Raw genomic sequence first — 9,014 nt, forward strand, 5'->3', positions numbered from 1 at the left:
CCCTCCTCTCCTCCCATCCCCTCATGGTTTCTCCTTCCTCCTCTCCGATGCTCCGGTGAACTCCTCTCCGGCGACCTCCTCCTCCTCTCCAGCGACCTCCTCCTCCTCCTCTCCGGCGAACTCCTCCTCCTCCTCTCCGGCGATGTAGGCGAGCGCCTCTCCGGTGACCTCCTCCTCCTCCTCTCCGGTGAACTCCTCTTCGGCAAAAGAACACAACAAAAGAACGTACAAGATCCAAAAATAGGAACAAAATTTGAAATAATATCGTGCCAAAAAACGAGCAAAAAATGGGCAAAAAAATCACGATCCAGATCCAAATTCAAAATTCAAAAATAGCAATGGCGCACGGTGGGGGTTAGACGGTGCGCCACTACTATTTTCCCGCCTTCAAAATTCAAAAATACTAATGGCGCACCAGTGGCCTATACTAATGACGCACCAGTGGCCTATACTAATGGGGCACCGTGGCCTATACTAATGGCGCACCAGTGGTGCGCCATTAGTAAAAAATACTAGTGGCGTGATACTAATGGCGCACCAGTGATGCGCCATTAGTAGGCAAAACTGGTGCGCCATTAGTAGCCCTTTTCCTAGTAGTGGTGGAGGAGGCGGCGCTGCGGGTGCCGGGTCATCCCGGGGGACAATGGCGGCAAATCGGCCGCACGGGAAGGACGACGTCACGCCCCGATACCCGGCCGTGAAGCGCCCGACGAACCCGGCCGCCGGCCCGAAGCCGCCCGCCAAGATGAGGTGTGGCGCCCCGCAGGCGAGGCCGGCGAGACCCACCGTCCCGGGGGTGCCTTGGCGAGTTTCCTTTCGTTGGTTTCAAATAGCCGAGCAGCTCTGCTTGGTTCTTGCGTGTTTACTTTTTTGAGCCTCAGGTCGCCGATCTCACTGGCGCTGGAAGCGGTGAACGCCGCGTCCACGGAGGGCGCCACGTTTCGGAGGACCCAACCAGTGCCGACGACGAGGAGGAGGCGGTGGATCCAGACCTCGGCCTGGACCCTGCCGACACCGAGGGCCTGGCCTGGCAGGACCGAAACAGGGCCGATGCAGAGCTGGAGGCGGCATCGACCCAGGCCTGGGTTAACGCTGCGGCGGCGTGGGCGTGAGCCGGCGTGGCCCGAAATGCCGGAGGGGATGGAGCTGGCAGAGAAGGTCTTCGTGCCGTCATTGGAGGGAGGGCGCGGCCGAGGTGGCTGCGCCGACATGATGGACCTTGACCGGGAGGTCGTGGTGGTTGAGGACGGCACCCCGCCGCGGTCCGCCGCGGTCGAGCGGTCGGGGGCCGATGGAGGCGGCGGTGACGCCGTCTTGGAGGAGGTGCCGCGGGTGGTGCGAGAGGGGGCACCTCAGGCATCGACGAGCGCGGCGCCGCTGGTGGTGACGCCGCTGGCCACTCTAGCTGTCGAGCTGGTGAGGGTGCCGGAGAGGGCGCTGGAGAAGGCGCCGTCCGCGGAAGAGGTGGTCAGCAGCGAGTACGTCTTGGTGCCTAGGCCAGGGGGTCACCGGGCCGCCGGGTCACAGCCGGCTCGGGGTAGGACCAGCGAGGTCTTCTTCGGGCCCCTGACCCAGGAGGAGGCGGCGATGGCCGCCGTGAGCCGGCATCTGCGGGGGAGGACGGACCGGATCCAGGCCTTCGCCCAGGCCGAGGTGGAGCAGACGCGGGAGTTGGAGCGTGTTGTGTTCGTAAGTTCTCCCTTGCCTTCTGTTTTTCTTTTTTGTTGCTTCTTCTGGGTGGGTGCGTGCCAGGGCACCCACTGGGTGTAGCCCCTGAGATTCGGGCCAACTACGTAGCAGTTGTGACGAATCTTAAAGTGATGTTTTGTGCTGAACGTTGCTCTTTGCAGCAATTGGACTCCTTCCGGGTCAGCATCTTCAACCAGCTTCTTGAGAAGCACCGGCAGCTCAAGGAGCGGCTTGAAGCCAAGGAGGAGGAGCTCCGTGTCGCCTCAGGTATCTTTTTTCGTGTGCTCCTTTTAGTGGGGGCGCGCTAGAAGTATATGAACGTTTTTGTCCAGCTCAGACGGAAGTGTTTCCCATCATGAAATGTTATAGAAATGTAGTATACATCTCTATGTTCATGTGTATCTTTTTTCAGAATTTTTTGAAACCTCAAAATATGATTTTACACATGTGAACAGTAAAACGGGTGCCATGGAGCCTGAGCTCCAAACAACCACACTCCTCCATTAGTCATTTTCAGAGAGCATCTCGTGGATACTACTTCCATCTCACCCTCAAAAAAGAACTGTCCAAAAGTCTAGTTTTGGTGCTCAATCCCTACTAAAAATTCGTGAGGCTGAAGGCTGGGATGACGTGAGGAGCTATACCAACGAGGGTCGGCCGGGGTCAGGGGGCTTAGAGGGATGGCCTCGGGCGGCGACAAGCCTTTTGTGCGTAGAGGAGGTTCGAGCCACTCATTCTCTGGCCATGCCTTCACACCTGCCGTGTTACACCGACTTTGCCACACCGCCACCATCTACGTTTTCACTCACGCCGTCTGCATCCTCCTCCCATGCCATCACGGATATTCCCTCCTGTTGGTCCCTGGCGGCGTCGGCTAACCTCGTTGGCCTCCCCCATGCCAGCCCACCTTCCATTGTAGCCTGCCATGATGCGTCGTGCTTCCACCGTGCCGCCCACCTCGTCAAACCACCACGTCTCCTTGTTGTTGCTCCGCAAACTATGCCTCACCTCCCATGCGCTGCTCACCCTCTCCCACTTATGCAACCGGAGCAAGCCACCATGCCAAAGATGATGTCGAGGTGGTTGTCGTCGCATAGGAGAAGGGAAGAAAAATAATAATATTTGATCCATTGACGAGTAGCTTCCACTTGTCATTGTCTATGTAGAAGAAAATGTAGTGGAGGTATCAACAGTCTACTTGAGAAGAGATTCAAAAGTTGTTCTCCCTACTACACAGGGGGTCGCCTTGCATATAGGGGTGAAGTTTTTGGTAGTCTCCTACATATACTCTTATAGGAATCATCAAATGTGCAACATACCAGTAATAGCATAGTGGAACTTGTGGAGAGAACATTTTAGAGGAATAGCTAAGCACTCATGCACTGCTATGGAACTACAAACGGGGTTACTAGGATCAACCTATGGTTATTTCGTTTTACTGCCTGCGTGGAACACGGTTTCTGACCATGTCATGGCAAACAATGTTATTCTCCTTTCTTTGTGACTACAAGCAAGTTACTCTCTTCATGCCACATATCTATGCCCAAAATCTACGTCTAGCCTTACTAAAAATTGTGTTGCCCAGCTGGTCTCTATGTCACTTAGTTTTGTATGTCCCATCTTCTCTAACTCTGAAGGGCCACGTTAAAAATCTCACTTCTCTATGGATAATTAGACATGGACTATAGAATCATTTCCAGTTCTATAATCATTCAACAATGGATGCAACTACTGGTTTCTCCTTCAAATCTGCACCATTTGATGCCAACAACTTTGGTCCAACTCTCCTAATTTCTAGGATTTTAACAATATGGCGACAACCATATAATACAAAATGCTAGGAGCAAATATAGTTCAACTACTTAAAATAAGAGATTTGCATCGTAACTAGATAATCATCGGACACTTCAATAACATGACTAGCTAGCATTGATACATAGAAGTTACAACCAATGATTTTATTTCTTGTATCTTCTAATAACCATTTTTAAGCTCAATAAGATTGCACAACGATGCATGTAAAGCATGCTCTAGTGCCATTTTGCGTGGGCTAGTGCTTCATAAATACCTTTCCCTCCGAGAATTAAAACTGAAGCATAATTAGCTATCACAACAATCGCATGCATATAAAAAAGGTATGTGACTTAAAATAAGAGATTTGCATCATAACTACATAATCATTGGACACTTCAATAACGGGACTAGCATTGATACATAGAAGTTACAACCAATGATTTTATTTATTGCATCTTCTAATAACCGTTTTTAAGCTCAATAAGATTGCACAATGATGCATCTAAAGCGTGCTCTAGTACCATCTTGCGTGGGCTAGTGCTTCATAAATGCCTTTCCCTTTGAGATTTAAAACTGAAGCATGATTAGCTGTCACAACAACCACATGCATATAAAAAGGTATGTGTTTCAATCGATATAATGAAAAAGATATATCATGTTTATATACAGCGCAACTTTTTCTTTCTTACATATTTCCCCCAGTATAACCTATGTTGTTTTTGTGTCGTCATGCAAGAGCTATCACAATTTGGTTGAAAGGCATGGGGTCGGTGGCACGAGCATCCTTCGGTAATCATGCGTGCCATTTGTGTAGAATTCAAAAGAGGAGTAGGAGGCTGAGTAGTAATGGAGAAGAAGTGAGGAAAGCGGAAGGAACAACTTCTTGTTGTTGTTGACGCTACTGATTCAGCTCATGATATTTCTGGTATGATATTTGGTTTTGAGTGTGTGTAGAGCATGGGAACATATATGTTCCCCTCTCTAAAGTGCCGATGTGATTTGGAGACGGGTAATTTTGAGCCAAAATCATGTTGGGAATAAGCCACGGTAGGACGCGTCCAGAGTATGTGTGCGCGAGCAGGGCATGTGGGGTGTGGTCCATGGCCGCGTCAAGTCATAGTCTGGGCATAGTCCGACTTATGTACAGGCATAATCCGACTTATGTACAGGTTGTGTGCGTGTGTGTGAGTGCTGGTGGAGCCGGGCTCCCGTTCGTGGCCGTGCCGAGTCCGTAGGAGTGCGTGTGTGCATGTGTTGGTGAAAGTGATGGGAGAGCATGGTGATCCGTTGGAGTGCAGCAACGTGCGCGCGTAGGAGCGCGTCCTGGGCGCAGTGCATGTGGATCGTGGCCGGGTGATCTAGAGTTGGGTGCGGGGTGGGTGTGCATCCGTATAAACTCCTCTTCCCTTTTACTGCTGAGAGCCCGTCTTATCTACTACCTTTATAAAAGAAAGAGAGGGGCAGATCCAAATAATCTCAGCCGCCTAATCACACGATCTAATGGTCCACGGTCTCTGTGTGTTTAACGCTAGCAAGCCATTAACCCGTCGATTGATAGTAGATGCCCCTTCTTTAAAAAAACTACTCCGCACGAACGAACCACGATCTCTGCCCCGCTTCTCCTGTGTAACCTCTGCCCTCTCCTCCTGTGCACGGTGCGCCGCCCGCTGCCCCGCTCCTTCTGTGCTGCCCAACGGATGCGCCAGCAAGGGCTGCGCCACCGCCTGCCGATCCTCCACTCCACCGCCGCTCCAATCGCCCGTCGCCGACCTTTGCCGCCGCCTGCTCCTTCTGTGTTGCCCAGCAGCCGCGCCGGCACGGGTTGCCGCCACCGCTCCAATCGCCCGTCGCTGCCCGCTCTAGTCGGCCTCTGCCGCCGCCCGCTCCTTCTGTGTTGCCCGGTGGACGCGCCAGCACGGACTACCACCGCCACTCGCCGATCCTCCACTCCGCCGCCGCTCCAATTGCCCGTCGCCCCCCGCTCTAGTTGGCCTCTGCCGCCGACCCTCCGCTCCTCTGCCGTCTATATATATATATATATATATATATATATATATCCAATTTTGGTATTTACAACTAATATTTTTTACATAGGGTTTGTCAAGGGCACATCTAAATGTGCTATAATTATTGCACATCTAAGTGAGACAATCAAGTATAGAAAGGAAAGGAAAAAAGCAAAAGAAAATTCTCACACAAATCTCCGCATAAGATCAATGATATAAGATTTAGATGTGCAATACTTATGGCACATCTAGATGTGCTTTAGCAAAACTGTTTTACATATTATCCTAAGTTTCTTCTAAAATCCTGCTGGCCATCCACGTCCTAGTGGTAAGGCCATGATTTGCATCATTGCATGGCAAGAAATCACTCATTCTTCTATTGGGGATAGACATATGCATGAAGAGGAAAAAAAACTCCTAACGTTAGACATCCATTGATCCCGGAAAACATCGAAAAAATCCAGCTACGCAGCACCGAACAAGGTTAAATGACAGTGAATAGATGACGAGGGCAGTGTAAATAATAGGGAAATAATAAGATGATATACCTCAGAACAATCACATCGGCTGATAGGCGTTCATGATTACGCGCTCCACAACAACATGATGTGGACGGAGGCACTCGGCGATGTACTCCCAGCGCCTGCAAAGTGGATAACGGACGGGCTCGGCGTTGTCAATCGCCATGGCCTGACGATGTGCGTGTGAGTCCTGCGTGGCCACGCCCAGCTACGACTCACACTCGCACGCCGCCGGCAGATAGTACTCCTATATGATGTTCGGGACCAGGTCGCCGGAGTATTCTCTAGTAGCGGGATCTGAAATTCGGGGCCAAGAAAAAGGGAATAGGGAGTGAATTAGGGATCCGATCTCACGTCTGACGAGTTACAATCGTATTGATTGTACGACGTGATTGCATGCGTACAATATGGGCCTAATTTCGTTTCGGGAGATGGAAATAATGAATTACTGATTGCGTCTTTGTCTAGTTTTGCCAGGCTTTTCTTTCATTTTTTTGCGGTGAGCCTAGGTTTTCCTTTATGGAGCTAATTTCGTCCTGGGGAAGATACGGGCCTATGGGCACCTGCGTACAGCATGTCTGGGAGGGGGCCCCTAGATGTTGGGGGCCCGGGGCGACCGCCCCCCTGTCCCCCACCAGGGCCGGGCCTGACCATGTATCTCTCTAATCCTCCAAGTTGATGCTTGTGATTCCGTTCTCTCTGCATCTCATGAGGTCCAGTATATTTTTTTCGGTGTAGTGTTGCTTCACATTTGATATTTTCAGTGTAGTGCCGATACACGTTTCACTTAGCCGGGAGATATTTGCCAGTGGCGAGCTACAACCGGCCAGCCGTATCACGGTTCATGTTTTTGTTGGTTTGGAGTGCCCTTTCCACTGGAATTTATTGTGATGAATCGATCTGGGCATATCCTGACTGAACATAAAAAGTCTGATGTATCAGACTGGCCACATCCTTTTACACTTATTGATTGATCTGAGTAATCTTCTTTGCAATTTGCTGTACAAATCAATCTAGCTGAGTTTTATAGTTGATCCCATTAAATGAAATATTAATCTTAGAAGGTCTTTGACTAATTTTAGAGTTGATTTTAAGATCCCTAAGAGGTTTCCAGCAGCAAACAGATTTAGGTGCTGTAGTGATTGGTCAATGTTGCTATGTCAGAAGTGCTTTCGGTCATAGCAACATGCACGTACCAGTGGTTGGAAACAGGTATATGGATTGATTTTTGGGAGATTTGCATGCATGAAGAACCTTGCTACATAAGCTTTCGGCCATGCCACACATATATTCTGACAAATTTCTTCTCCGTTGAACTATTTATGTCCTTTTGCAGATGGTAATCATCTTAACTATGAGCAAGTAGGTCGGAACTATGAGCAAGTAGGTCACGTTTACCATCTCAAGGATTCAGTGATGTTGAATCTAATAGTTGGACTTCACTGTCTTCTCAATTAATATAGGTATTGCACCAATTATAAATTTTAAGTTAGTTCAACTGATAATTTGGTACTGCAGCCAAAGCAGATAATGACTAGGAATTGCTAAATTTACATCTGAAGCAAAGTTAGGTTCATATGTTCTCCGAGCAGCATACTATGCGGCCTTTCATCCCCATATTGGTTTTTTTAATCTATGTATTTGGATGAAGGTGAGCACTGTTGCTTGCTGACTCACACAGAGGAATTAGGCGGGTTGTGGCGAACGAGGAACCAAGAGGGGCGGAAACTGTAGCTATACAACTGCAGAATTGATCAATACGAGCATGCTTTGTCTAGCCAGGGAGAGCGCCGAGGGTGCTGGTCCGTGGCAGCAGAAGAGGTGAACTCTCAACGAGATACTAATCAATGGTGAAGTATTCAGATCAGTTCTACAACCAACTCATGTGCTTATAACTATAGCTTTTGTTCAAACCCCAGTTGTAGGTAAGCTACATTGCCATGTGCAAATCCTCATCTTACTACAGTTTTCAACTTTTCATTGACATTTTCCATTTTGGACTGTATTTCCATTTTGGGCCCCATTTTCTACTGTAGCTTTTGTTCTGACCCCATGTACGCAATGTAATTTGCAGCCATGATGCTACATTGCCAATATTTTAGAAAACTGTAATTTGCTGCCATGATGTTACGCACGTGCAAGTCTATGGTAGTGGTAGGAATTTGGGGGTACATCTCCTCGCACTCAGGTGGAAGAAATTCCTCGCCCTCAAGTCCAACTAATTCAGGACCTGCATCTCTGATATACCGTGGTGAGTCATGCTTACTCTCGATCTCCCCATTACTTTCCATTCCATTTCTTGGATGAAAGGAATGCTGATTTAATTTAACATGTTGTTCAAACTCAGAAGCACTTGATGTGCTCAACTGCTGATATATACAAGAAATACCGGATCTTGATGAAGATCATAGTACACTTCATTCACAATTTAAATTCTTAGCCTATCTATCATCATGTCCAGGTTGGTTCCTTCCTTGATGCCTTCTCTCTTGACAATCGATGAAATACACAACTAGCTTGCACATATTTAAGGAGCACGTACAGTTTCATTGTGTAAAAAATAGTAGCAGGTGAGTTTTTATTCAAAGAAGTCTCCACCAGTCGACCTACATATATATACATGCCTAAATGATCTCTTTGTTTGTAAACACTTTAATATTTTGGTACTTTCCATAGGTGGGTATTTTAGCAGTTCAGCTATCTGAAAGAGAAAATGAGTTGCTTCAGCAGAAAACCGAGGTCATGACATTAGCCACTTCACTGAAACCGGTCAGTTCATCACTTCATCTTTGTTCGTTGGAAAGATCTGTATTCTGTTGACCTTTGTAAACACATTTTAGCATCATTATCCATTCAGTGTTTTGTTTACCGTGTACTATTAAATGCCATTTTCCATGTGTATTTTTGTTGATTGCTGTTGGATTTGGAGGCAAACTAATTTCCTCCTTAAGTATGAATTATCTGCCATGTGTATGACTTCGAAATCTTCAGTTTGAAATTATGA

The 9,014-nt window shown here is 48.1% G+C and overlaps 1 long non-coding RNA gene across 1 annotated transcript; it reads left to right on the top strand.

The window, feature by feature from the left end:
* The first annotated feature begins 8,170 nt into the window (after positions 1 to 8,170).
* On the top strand, positions 8,171 to 8,809 carry LOC119297026. The gene is made up of 3 exons (XR_005145488.1): positions 8,171 to 8,261; positions 8,472 to 8,580; positions 8,687 to 8,809. It is a non-coding gene; the product is annotated as an uncharacterized LOC119297026 (long non-coding RNA).
* The last annotated feature ends 205 nt before the right edge of the window (positions 8,810 to 9,014 follow it).

The sequence above is a fragment of the Triticum dicoccoides genome, chromosome 5A (genome assembly GCF_002162155.2).
Source record: "Triticum dicoccoides isolate Atlit2015 ecotype Zavitan chromosome 5A, WEW_v2.0, whole genome shotgun sequence".
NCBI lineage: Eukaryota > Viridiplantae > Streptophyta > Magnoliopsida > Poales > Poaceae > Triticum > Triticum dicoccoides.